We start from the raw sequence: 13,851 nt of genomic DNA on the forward strand, positions 1-13,851 counted from the left end.
AGAGCATGTACAAGTTTGCACTCACACCAACAGTGGTATAGTGTTCCACTTGCTCCACATCCTCACTAGCATGTGTTGTCACTGGAGTTTCTGATCTTAGCAGTTCTAAGATGGGTGTAAGATGGAATCTCTGAGTCATTCTGACTTGCATTTCTCTAATGTTTCTTTTGTGAATGTGGGTACCCATGTATTTGGATCACAGACATTCAAAATTGAGATGGCATCTTGGTGGTTTTTTTCTTTGTTGAGTATGAAGTGTCCATCCAGATCTTGTCTGACATCTTTCTGTGGAAAGTCTATTTCATTAGATATTAGAATGGCTACTCCAGCTTGTTTCTTGGGTCCATTTTCTTGGAAAACCTTTTTCAGCTGTTTACTCCGAGGTAAATGTCTATTTTTGTTGCAGAGGTGTGTGTTTTGTAAACAGCAGAATGATGGATCCTGTTTATGCATTCACTCAGCCTGTCTGTTTTTATTGGGAAATTGATGTCGGAAGACATTAATGACCAATAATTGTGAGTTTCTGCTATTTTGACATTGATGTTGGTGGTTCTCTCTCTCTCTCTCTCTCTCTCTCTCTCTCTCTCTCTCTCTCTCTCTCCCCTGTGTGTGTTCTTGTTTTGCTCCTCTTTCTATTTTGTTGATGAGGAATTATTCATTTCTTTTTTTCTTGGGTATTGTTACATAGCTTGTGTTGCCTTCCTTCTTGTATTCTCCATAAGGCTGTATTTATGGAATGATCTTGTCTAAAGATGGTTTTGTCATGAAATAACTTGTTTTCTCTATCTATGGTAAAGATTTTTCTGGGTAAAATAGTTTGGACTGGCGTCTGTGATCTCTTAGAGACTGTGAGACATCTGCCCAGGCCTTTCTGGCTTTTAAAGTCTCTGTTGAGATGTCTGGTATAACTGTAATACGTCGTCTCTTGGCCTTTATTCCTTGCTGCTTTTAACATTCTTTCTTTGTTCTGTACATTTAGTGTTTTTAATATGTGGCAGGAGGGTTTCCTTTTTTCACTCTATTTGCTGTTCTGTAAGTTTCTTGCATGTTTATAGGCATATTTTGTTTAGGTTAGGAAATTTTTCTGCTATGATTTTATTGAAGGTATTTTCTGGGCCTTAGAGATGGGAATCTACTTTTTCTTCTGTTCCTATTTTTTCCTGTTGGTCTTTTCATAGAATCCCAAATTTCCTGGATTTTTTTAAATTTATTTTTTAAATTATTTCATTTTATTTATCATTTATTATTATTATTATTATTATTATTATTATTATTATTATTATTTTGGTTTTTCAAGACAGGGTTTCTCTGTATAACCCTGGCTGTCCTGGAACTCACTTTGTAGACCAGACCGGCCTCGAACTCAGAAATCTGCCTGTCTCTGCCTCTCAAGTGCTGGGATTAAAGGCATGTGCCACCACGCCCGGCTTCCTGGATATTTTGTGTTAGAAATATTCTAGATTTTGCATTTACTTTGACTGATATATCAGTTTCTTCTGTGCCTGATATTCTCTCTTCCACTGCTTTGATTCTGTTCGCGATGCTTGTGTCTGTAGTTCCTACTCTCTTTCCTAGGTTTTCTATCTCTAGGACTGCCTGCATTTGTGTTTTCTTTATTGCTTCTATTTCCATTTTCAGGTCTGGACAGTTCTATTCATTTCCTTTACATGTTAATACTATTTTCAAGTATTTCTTTGCATTTATTCATTTCCTCACCTGTTTGGTTTTATTTTCCAGTATTTCTTTAAGAGATTTATTTGTTGCATCTTTAAAGGCATCTATCATCTTCGTTAAATTAAATTTCAGGTCATTTCCTGACAGTTGAGGTGTGTTAAGTTATTCAGACTTGCTGTAGTAGGATAGTCAGATTCTAGTTGTACCATATTTCCCTGACTTTTGTTGATTGTATTATTATGCTTGCCTTTAGCACAAGATTTTAGCATAGGACTGATTGACTCTAGTATTGGCCTGTCTGGTAGTCTGTGATGGAAACTTGTCTGACAAGATTTCAGGAAGAGTTGGTTGTTCTTGTTGGCAGCAGGCCCCCAGGGAAGCAGGTGGAGCTGTGGCCCAAGAAATGGCATACAAAGAGAGCAGGGCAGAATTCATGGCTACTGGTTGTGTGCAGAGGGCTTGGCAAGCAATGAATTGGGGTAGGAGTCTTACCTGGTGGTCCCTGATAGCTGGAGACCTCTGAGATTGCAGATAAAGGTGTGGATAGGAAGATGGACCACAGAGGAGTCAAGGGGACGGGGCAGACCTTGAGGCTGCTGGGGTTGCTGAGGAAGCTAGTAGGCATAGGCTTGGTACTTGGGGATATACTATTTAAAAAAAAAAACAAAAACAATCTGATATTAATTACGTTATAAATCCTCAGGAAGATGTGAGACTCCTTGAGTCTGTCATATTTCTACAGTAAAATTTTGATTGGCCTAGTCTTGTGCAGATAATCACACCTGCTATGACTGTTGAAACTTTATTACGGTGGAAGAACTTAAACTGTAACTTCAGAAATGTTTGGAAGAATTGTGGTTGAGCATACTTAACACTTAAGTGGTAGAAGTTGAAAATCAGGAGATCAAGGAAAATCTTGATTAGGTTTGGAGTTTAGAGCCAATCACACTACATGAAATCTTATTTCAAAAATAAGGTAAACAAAATGAAATAAAACAGACAAAAAAATCATTAATATTCTAATCAGAATTAACATGAGCAAAAGCAAAGAGGCAAAAATTAACCCTAATAGTTTCTGACAACATAGGGTAAAGGCCTGTAGGAACGGATGTAATTAAGGAGCAACTTTCTTCCAATTTTCTTCCACCTGAATGTTGGTCACCATCACTTCACCTGGCACCTACACAAATATAAATAACAAGCTTTGTAGAGAATACTTCAGTCTGAAAAGAAGAACTAAACATACCCAAGAGGATACAAGTAATATTTAATACCAGAAGTGTTAACTCAAAAAGTTCTAAAAAATCAATATCACAATAAAAAAATGAATAGGAACTAATAAAAGTTATTCAATGGTAACTCTCACTATTAACAGTCTCAGTTCCCCCAAAAGAATATAAATGAGTAGATGGGATTATAAACAGAATTCACCTCTTTGATGTCCCCAAGAAACACGCACACCATCAGTGAGAGACAGTGTAAGATGAAATGATAGAAAGGGTATTTCAAGTCAACAGAGAAACTAGCAGGAATAGTTATCCACTCTATTTGACAAAATAGAAGTCAAATGAAAGGTTGTCAAAAAGTAGAAAAAAACATTTCTTACTCATTAAAGGAAATGTCTACTGAAAGAAAGTTGCGATTTTGAGCATTTATTTAGCAAACACAGGTGCGCTCAGTTTTGTAAAATAAACACTATTAGTTCTAGCAACGCAGATTGATCCAACACAGTGATAGTGAGAATCTTCTATGATCTTCTGTGACAAGTAGACAGGTTATCTAGACAAAAACTAAATAGAAAAACTTTGGAGTTAAAGAACCTAATATATCAAATGGGTCTAACAGACATTTCTAGGACATTCTATACAAACACTAAAAAATACACTTTCTCAGCAGTCCCTGGAACATTCTCAAAATTGGCCACATTTAGGATATGAAGAAAGCCTCAGAAAGGGAAACTAAATTAATCTATGATATTATTTGACAAAAAAAGGAATTAAGATAGATATCAACAGCCGGGTGTAGTGGTGCATGCCTTTAATTCCAGCACTTGGGAGGCAGAGGCAGGTAAATTTCTGAGTTCGAGGCCAGCCTGGTCTACAGAGTGGGTTCCAGGATAGCCAGGGCTATACAGAGAAACCCTGTCTTGAAAAACAAAACAAAAAAACAAAAAAAAAAAAAAGAAAAAAAACAAGAAAAAAAGAGATAGATATCAACAACAAAAATGCCAGAAAATATACAAACACAAGGAAGAGATTATACTACTAAATAAAAATCACGTGAAGGGAAAAATGCACAAATGTAAAATCCTTAGAATGGAATAAAAATGAAAACATAAGTCTACCACAAGTTATGGAACATAATGAAGTGGGTCCTGAAAAGAAAATATATAGCTCTAAGTGCCTACACTTAAAAACATAAAACTGTAGAAATTACACATTAATAACTTAGTGTGCATCTCAGGCCTTAGAAAAACAAAAACAAACGCCATTCAAAACAACAACACCTCCCGTAAAAAAAAAAAAAAAAAAAAAGCAGACAAACAGATTACCAAAGTCAGGATTAAAATTTACATAATGAAAATGAAAACCAACAAAAATACAAAGAATCATTGGAACAAAATTTGATTCTCTGAAAAGATTAACAAGATTGGCAAATCTTAGCCAAATTAGCCAAACAAAACTAGAAAAGTCACAAATTAATTCAATTAGCAATGAAAAGCAAAACATTTCCACATACTTTGAAGAAGCTCAAAGATTCATAAGGACGTATTTTGAAAATGTATACTCCACTAAACAGGAAAAATCTTTTAAAAATGGATGAATTCCTGATACACATGATCTAGCAAATTAAATCAAAGGAAAATAAATCACTTAAATAGATGAACTGGGCGCTATGAGAGATGCTTACTTTTCAAACTTGACAATAAGACCCCATTGATGAAGACATCATAGTCTCGTGTCATTGCACAAAGAGAAACCTAGCTGTTACTTACTTGGAAGCTTCATCCTACTGGCTAGATTCAATGATTCTAGACAGTGCGATGAAAACTACCAGAGGGGAAAAAAATCAATCATCAGTCTCACCCAACTGTGAACCCTAAAAGTCATAACAATGGCTGGCTTGACAAGATAGCCCCACAACTGGAGTAGTGGAGTAAATAGCTGCTACCTAATTAGATCTAAGGCTCATTCCATGAGCTAGGCCCCATACCTGACACTATCAAAATGATCAAGAACCTATGACTAGATGTGTCACAGGCCCTAAGGAAGAACCAAGCACTACTATTCTGCTAAATAAACGTAATGTTAAAATGACACTTAATGACATATTGCTATTCCCACTCACATGAGCACCTATTAACCTTATCACATAACCGTCTCCTTGCCGTCGTTGGCACTGAAGACACAAGCCCTCAACTGACCAACATACAGAGAGGAAAAGCTATAAGGTGTTCAGCCTTAAATCAGACAAACAAATCACATCTCTCTCCCCAAGGCCCAGAAATTTTTGTAGAAGAAATTATATAAAGATGGAAAGAGTCAGAATTGGTGGATAGTTTTAAGAAAAATGTTCTCCAGACATAACAGGGCAGTTGTACATATGAACTCAAAGCATTTATCTATAATGCTTATGAAAGCTCCAGTCAGACAAAAGCCAATCATAGAGTGAGGGGATTGGCACTGGTTGATGAGCTACTGACAGCTGATAGTTTCTGAGGGGAAGAGTCAGTTTAATAATGGGACTCATGATAAAGAGACCACATAACTGGGTAGGTCTTAGTACCAAGGCTAGCTGGTAAACTAGACTCAATAATGAAAGAAAAAGAAGAATTTAGCAATTTGGTTAGAGGGAGTAGTTGAAAATGAGGGTAAATATCTTAAAATTATTGTGGTGGTTTAAATAAGAATACCCCCATTAAAATCTTGCTGGCATGTGCAATAGTGTCTGCCTTTGGTGGCTGATTATGGGATGGATCCCTGGGTGGGGTAGTCTCTGGATGGTCCATCCTTTCATCTTAGCTCCAAACTTTGTCTCTGTAACTCCTTCCATGGGTATTTTGTTCCCTATTCTAAGGAGGAATGAAGTATCCACACGATGGTCATCCTTCTTGGTTTTCTTGTGTTTTGCAAAATGTATCTTGGGTATTCTGTTTCTGGGCTAATATCCACTTATCAGTGAGTGCATATCAAGTGATATGCACTTTTGTGATTGGGTTACCTCACTAAGGATGATATCCTCCAGATCCGTCCATTTGCCCAAAAATTTCATAAATTCATTGTTTTTAATAGCTGAGTAGTACTCCATTGCACATGCCAGCAAGAATTTGCTGAAAGGACCCTGATATAGCTGTCTCTTGTGAGCCAATGCCAGTGCCTGGCATATACAGAAGTGGATGCTCACAGTCAGCTATTGGATGGAACACAGGGCCCCCAGTGGAGGAGCTAGAAAAAGTACCCAAGGAGCTGAAGGGGTCTGCCACCCTATAGGTGGAACAACAATATGAACTAACCAGTACCCCCTGAGCTCATGTCTCTAGCTGCATATGTAGCAGAAGATGGCTTAGTCGGCCATCATTGGGAAGAGAGACCCCTTGGTCTTGCAAACTTTATATGCCCCAGTACAGGGGAATGCCAGGGTCAAGAAGTGGGAGTGGGTGGGTAGGGGAGCAGGGCAGGGGAGGGTATAGGGGACTTTCGGGATAGCATTTGAAATGTAAATGAAGAAAATATCTAATAAAAAATTGAAAAAAAAAAGAATACCCCCATTAGATTCCTATGTTGAATGCTTGGCCCCATAGGCAGTGGCACTAAGGAAGTATTGCCTTGTCAGAGTAGGTATGGCCTTGTTGGGCAAAGTATGCCACTGTAGAGCAGGATTTGAGTTTTTATGTGCTCAAGCCATAGTCAATGTGACTAGTCTTTTTCTGTTGCTTGTGGATCACAGTGTAGAACTCTCAGCTCCTTCTCCAGCACCATGCCTGCCTGGATGCTGCCATACCTGTCACCATGATGATAATGGACTAAACCTCTGAAACTGTAAGCTAGCCTCAATTAGCTATCTTCTTTTATATGAATTGCCTTGGTCTTGTATCTCTTCACAGCAAAAAATCCCTAACTAAGACAAACATATTAAATTCTAGAATAATTAATACAAATATTGTGTAAAAGGAAGCATGGGGTGAAAAGATAGTGGGGACGAAGTGATTAGCCACGAATTTTCATTTTAGTCTTTGATAAATCCTATTTAAAACAAGACAGGTACAAAAATAAGTTTCTCCAAATACTAGTACATTGGACCATGATACTTGTCTGCCTTCAAAATACCTGCATTATTCTTTTTATTTTTCATATCTTGGCACGGGAAACCTCAACTTCTTTTGTTTTTTGCAAGTAAGCATTACATTTTATTGAGCCACTGATTCAAGAGTGAGTCACACTACATCTTCCCGTCTGTTTTGCTGAAGTTTGCAGTGAACACTCCAAGCTCATATTTACACTCAGATCCAGTTTAATGTGGATGCAAACACACAGAGAGATCAAATATTTGAAACTTCTTCTATAGATTACCTTTCTGATTAAGAGACAAAAGTGGCACTTAGCGAACTGACAAGCAGGAAGCTTTCAAAAGCAACTTTTAGGGAATGTGGGATCTGCTGACTTTTCATTCAGCAGACTCCATCTGTTCGCCGAGCACTGCTACCTAAATGACATCACCGTAGACACGGGTGAGAAGGAAGCTGCTGAACCAATGAGTTTTATTGAGGTTACTTACAGAAGCAAACATAGTTCAGAGAGCTGCATCTCCAAAGCCCGCCCCAGGATAGGTGATAAATTCCAAAACCAGAAACACTGGAGCTCTCCGCACAACATACAGGCAGTTCTATAGGAGTGAGAGTGTCTCTTCCAGGCAACTCAGTCAGTCTGAGTACCTCTGGGGGCATCGGGGCTTTTCTGTTTTCCAGGCTGCTTGACTGACCTGAGACTCCTCTGGGTGCCTAGACTAGGTAAAGAGAATCTCTTCGTTTAAATAATGTAATATTACAGCAGTTTCCTCTTTAAGGAAGAGACACATCCACACCATTCACCATTGTCATCTGTTTAATCTCATAGCTTTGATTTGCGGTTTACCCCTGTCCAGAAAGTCGGAATCATTATCTCCCTATCTCTTGCTCAGCCTTGCTAAGGTCGAGTGCTGGTGTTGAGCGCGGTAGCAGGATTTTACTTCTTCCCAGTTCCCCCATGTCTTTGGAAAACGCCGTGGAACCACAGCAGCCTCCCTCATGGCTCTGCCTGATGGTGTCATTTTTCTAACTAGTTTTGCTACTTCTTATGGTCTTTTGTGTTTAGGGATTCAATGCTGTAATACACTCCCAATCGATATTTTATACTTCCTTTGCAGAGCATGGTTTCAGATACACATGAACTATCTTAACCTGACATAACTCCTAGGCTAACTGAAGTTATCACAGATATGCTTAAAATCACTCCTTCATCAAGGTGATATCTTATGAAGTGTTTCTGGAAGAGTTTCTACCCATAAAAGAATGTTTTTTTTTTTTTTTTTTTGTATGGGAACACAATATTTTCTCATAACATTTTAAAACTCCAAACACCGATAATATGGTAAAAAACATTTCAACATCTATTTAAAGTTGTCTCATGCTTATTATTAATATGTGTTATAGGTATAAGTTGGGCCCACTCATAGACATCCTTTTCAAACAGTGATGACCCATTCAATTAAGTCTTAGTTTTATGAATATGAATAAGTACAGTATACTGGGCATATACCACTCTGGCAACTTAAAGTGACTTGTTTTAAATCCATTTGCTTGTGATGGTTTCGTGTATTTCAGAGATGTGTAACGACTTAGCGCAGCCTCTAACCCCACAGCTGTTTCTGGCCAGAAAGAGAACAGTTTCAATAATTGCTTATTCTGAGTTCTTTATATTTAGCTCACAAATACACTCCCCTTCCTTTTATTTGAGACTATTATCTAATGTTCTGAAAAAGAGCAAATAATGTATGCTTGTATATTTAGAAATGGAGCTATTTCCCATTTTATGCATCTTTTATTAAAAGGCATAAAACTTCCTGGGTTAGAATTGAGTTGAGAGGTTTTGTTTATTGAGATGTACCTGATGAGCAAATGTTCTCGAACTAACCAGTCTCCATTTGTTTGTTCCATATTAAGAGACTCTCAACATTTGTGAAAACTGACACTTGGGAGCACACTAATTGTTTTACCCCATAAAAGGAAATGTCTACTCTCTGTTTAGATTTTTTCCTAGCAGAACAAGATACAGTCAGTTATACCTGGACACTTTCAATACAAATGAAGACATAGACAGTTTCTTGATTTAGCACCAAGAAAGAAGATGCTCTAAGACAGAGTAGAAATGTAAGGCATGATTCCTGTCTTAGGGTTTTACCGCTCTGAACAGGCACCATGACCAAGGCAACTCTTGTAATAACAACATTTAATTGGGGCTTGCTGACAGATTCAGAGGTTCAGTCCCTCATCATCAAGGTGGGAGCATGACAGTGTCCAGGCAGGCAGGGTCCAGACTGAGCTGAGAGTTCTACATCTTCATCTGAAGGCTGCTAGTAGAATACTGGCTTCCAGACAGTTATCATGAGGGTCTTAAAGCCCACATCCACAATGACACACCTACTCCAACAAGGCCACATCTACTCCAATAGGGTCACAACTTGTAATACTGCCACTCCCTGGGCAGAGCATATACAAATTATCACAGTTCTGTAATCACCTTTCTGTCTATGGTGGTCGTTCTTTGAAGCCTTCTATAAGTTGAGTTAACAAAAATGTGACAGGTACAATTGTCAGACCATTTTGAAGAAAATGTCTGGTTAAGTAAAGTGTACAAGGTTACACAACCTGCTAAACAGTTAACTAATGTAGAAGACAGTTCGCACGTTGAAAATTTAGGATCCTTTGGTTAAAAAAAAAATTATTTGACTATCATATCTAGCTCATAGCTTTATTACCAACAAAGGAATTTTCAAAATTGTTAAATGGTTTAATATCTGATATCTGAGGGGTGACATGTCCTGACCTTTAAGAGCTGTAAATATCTACAAAAGCATTCATGCAAAACATACAAGCTTCTCTAGAAATAAGTTACTTCTTTGGATTTAAGGGAAATCCTTAGTGTTTCTGATATGTTTTCCATTAAAAACTCTACTTCCTCTCCCCACTCTCTTTGCATCTCTGGATATATTTCTGTGTCCACATAAACACACAGACACACACACATATACAGATACACAGACATAAACACACGCAGCAACACACACACAGAGACACACAAACTGTATTGTCAAGTTTGATTCATTTATCTAGGGCTTGGGTCAAGGAACAAACTAAAAGCAGGATGAGAATTCAGCATACTACAATACTTTGAAAGGTTCTAGAGAGTACAAAGAAAAGTTATCTGTGAATTAATGTGTTTAGATGATTGGCAATTAGAAAAATGCTAAGTGATTTAATTCGTTTCACATTCACAGTAATGTTCTCAAGAGTTACAAACATGTTACTTTACAAATAAATGGATGCTAGGGCTGAAGGTTGAGGTGTTTGTAGAATTTAGAACACTACAATGCTTTGAACAATTGTAGGGTAGAACAAAGAGAAGCTGGCTGTGAATTTATGTTTGTCAATGATTTCCTCCTGTTGGAAAAAATTGTAAACACAGTCAGGGGAATCAAGTATGGCTTTTACCCTGCTGTCTTTGCAGAAGTCCACAGTCCTTTGTGAGCTAGTTATTTTCCCTTCTTTGTTTCATGAAATTAGCAATACATAACAAAAGGTACATTCAAGTTGTTGACATGAATGATTTATGCTAGCAAGAATATCATCCATTCTTTCATAATAATCATAAAACTTTACGAACAGAGTTACTGAAAATAATTGAATTTAACTTGGGATTCTTTATCTGCTTGAAGAATAAAACATTTTCAGTTAATACCTTAAATACATAATGGTAAAAATGTTTAAAATATATAAACGTTTAACATGCTTAAACTGTTTATTTAAGGGTAGCCCAAGCTCCATCATATACTTAGCAATATATATGTTTCTGGGTCACCTAATTATCTGTTTAAATCTCAAAATTTCAGTCTGGAATTCTAATGTATCATATCAAATATATCTAGATACATAACAACAAATGGGAGAGGTTTATTTCATAGTGCATATTAATGTCAGTTTCAGGACCTGATACAGATGAACCTCCAGCTACCTTTTAAGTAACGGCTCATGTTTTCCTTCCAATATTCCAAATGATTGCCAAATTGTTAAATATTACACAGAAGAACATCCTGACAAAGCCATGGGCTACCTCCCACACTGTCTTTCACAGCAATGTCCATTGTCATTTATGTATTTGAATTCTTTCACATGATTGGTTAAATTAGAAGGCATCATTTTAAAATTATTTTTTATATCCCCAATACTGACTCTTCCCTCTCCTGATTCCCTCTGTGATGGTTCTGGTTCTTCTCTGAGATGGTGGGGTCCCTGGGTATACCCTCACCCTGGTGCATCAAGTCTCTGCAGAGTTATGCACATCCTCTCCCACTGAGGCCAGATGAGCCAGCCTAATTGGGGCAACAGATACCACAGTCAGGCTACAGCTTTAGAGAGAGTCTCTGCTCTAACGTTTAGAAACCCTCATGGAGACTGTGCTGCACATTGTGACATAAGTGCCAGGATATGGTTCAGTCTCTGAGAGCTCACAAGGGTCCAGGTTAGTTGACTCTGTTAGTGGGATTGCCATCCCTTTCAAGGCCTTCGATCCTTCCTCCAACTCTTTTATAAGAGTCCCTGACCTCCACCCAATGCTTGGCCATGGGTATCTACATCTGTTTCAGTCAGCTGCTGGGTAGAGCCTCTGAAAGGACAGCTCTACTAGCCTCCAGTCTGCAAACAAGCATAACAGAGTATCATTGACAGTGTCAGGGAGTGGTGTTTGCCCATAAGATGGATCTCAGGTGAGGCCAGTTATTGGTTGACCATCCCTTCAGTATCTGCTCTACCGTTGTCCCTGTCTTGTAGACTGGAAAAACTTAGGATCAAAAGTTTTGTGGATGGGTTGGTGTCATTTTCCCCCCACTGGGCTTCCTACCTGGTTACAGGGTGTGGCCTCTTCAGGTTCCAAGTCCCCACCATTAGGCATCTCAGCTAAGGGTACCCACATTGACTCCCGGTGAGCCTCCCCTATCCTAGGTCTCTGGGACATCCTAGGGATTTCTCCTACCTCCAATCCCTAACAGCTACACACTTGCATTCATTCTCTTGGCCCTCTGGGTCTCCTGTCTCTCCAAACACTTGACTCTGCCCTCTCCATTCCCTTCTGACTCCTTTCTCACATTCAGTTCCCTCCCTTATTCTGCCTCCTGTGACTATTTCATTCCTCCTAAGAGAATCAGTCATCCTCATTTTAGCCTTCCTTCTTGTTTAACGTTTTTAGGTCTCTGGGTTATATCATAGCTATTCTGTACTTTACAAATAATATCAGTGAGTACATACCATGCATGTCCTTTTGGGTCTGGGTTACCTCACTCAGGATAATATTTTTTTAGTTCTATCCACTTGCCTGCAAAATTCATGGTGTCCTTTGTTTTAATAGTTGAATAGCATTTCATTGTGTAAATGAGCCACATTTTCTGTAACCATTCTTTGGTGGAGGGAGATCTAGGTTATTTCCAGTTTCTCGCTATTATGAATAAAGCTGCTCTGAATATAATGGAGCACCTGTCCTTGTGGTATGGTGGATTGTCTTTTGGGTATATGCCCTGGAGAGGTATAGCTGGGTCTTCAGAGAGAACTATTTCCAATTTTTGGAGAAGCCAGAAGGTATCATATATTCTTTAAAATACTGTAGAAGTTATTTATATTCAATTATGGTAACTGAAATTGTAAGATATGATGAAAGGAATTTCATGATTAGATGAAGCATCTAAATCTATAGAACCTTTCAAAAGTTATGAGAAAAGTGGAATGATTATCCCACAAAGTGGTTATCAAAATATATTGATTTAGGAACACAGTTCACACAATTAATTCTCCTAGAAATAATAGGAATCTTCACACTAGACAGGACTAATGCACATATGAACTCACAGAGACTGTGGCAATATGCATAGGGTCTGCACAGGCTCAAGTCAGATGGGCTTCCAGAGCTAAATGGGAGAAGTAGACTTGATCTCCCACAATATACTATATGACACTAACTGGATTTGCAAACTTTTGAATGTTCAAGCACAACACATACTAGCTTATAATACAAACTTAAAACTATAGTCCTGAAATTTAGAAAGCTATAAATTAATAATACTTGAAAAAATATTACCTAAAATTTATGGGGCATCTTATCTCTCATATATCAAAAGACAGAATCTGAAAAATATTGTGAAAAGTTAGGGTTTTAGGAAAGATTGTTATAAAAAAGAAAAAGAAAAAGAAAAAGTCGTTAGTCATAAAGCCTATGGCACGTCAGGTGGTACCTGGGTGTTACCTCTCATAACTGAAAAGTATGATTTTATAGCTAAAAACTAATGATTTATGCACACTTAATCCCTAGATACATAGAACTAATCCAAGATTACTAATCTGATATAACAAATGGCCTATGTTAAAGTAACCAGTCAATTTTTAAGGAATAAAATAAACAATATAAAATCAGCAATTTTCCTGATCAACTGTTTATCATAGAGACCAACTCAGAACTTCCCAGTTGACCTAGAGTCTTGGCTCTTTTAAAATTTACTTATAAAGGGAAGAAGGAACTGCCTTTGAACAGCCTTTGAGTTTGTAGCATTACAATAGACACAATGCATGTCGGAAAGTTTAAAAATTCCATATCTGCCTGTATTTTCATAAAAACACTTTTACTAAAGTGACAATATTTAACTGTTGCTTTGCTTTGATTTTTCAAAGACCTACTTTTAATATGGGTTCTTAAATGATTTAACCTCCCTTCCAGCCCACCATCTACCAGAGGTAATGGAAAAGAAAGGTTATTAGGACACAGCAGAAGTGAACCAGTTTAAAAATTGTTCTTCTTCAAATCCCTAAAGAAAGAAATTGAAGAAGATCTCAGAAGATGGAAAGATCTCCCATGCTCATGGATTGGCAGGACTAACATAGTC

Source organism: Mus pahari, chromosome 2 (assembly GCF_900095145.1).
Source record: "Mus pahari chromosome 2, PAHARI_EIJ_v1.1, whole genome shotgun sequence".
NCBI lineage: Eukaryota > Metazoa > Chordata > Mammalia > Rodentia > Muridae > Mus > Mus pahari.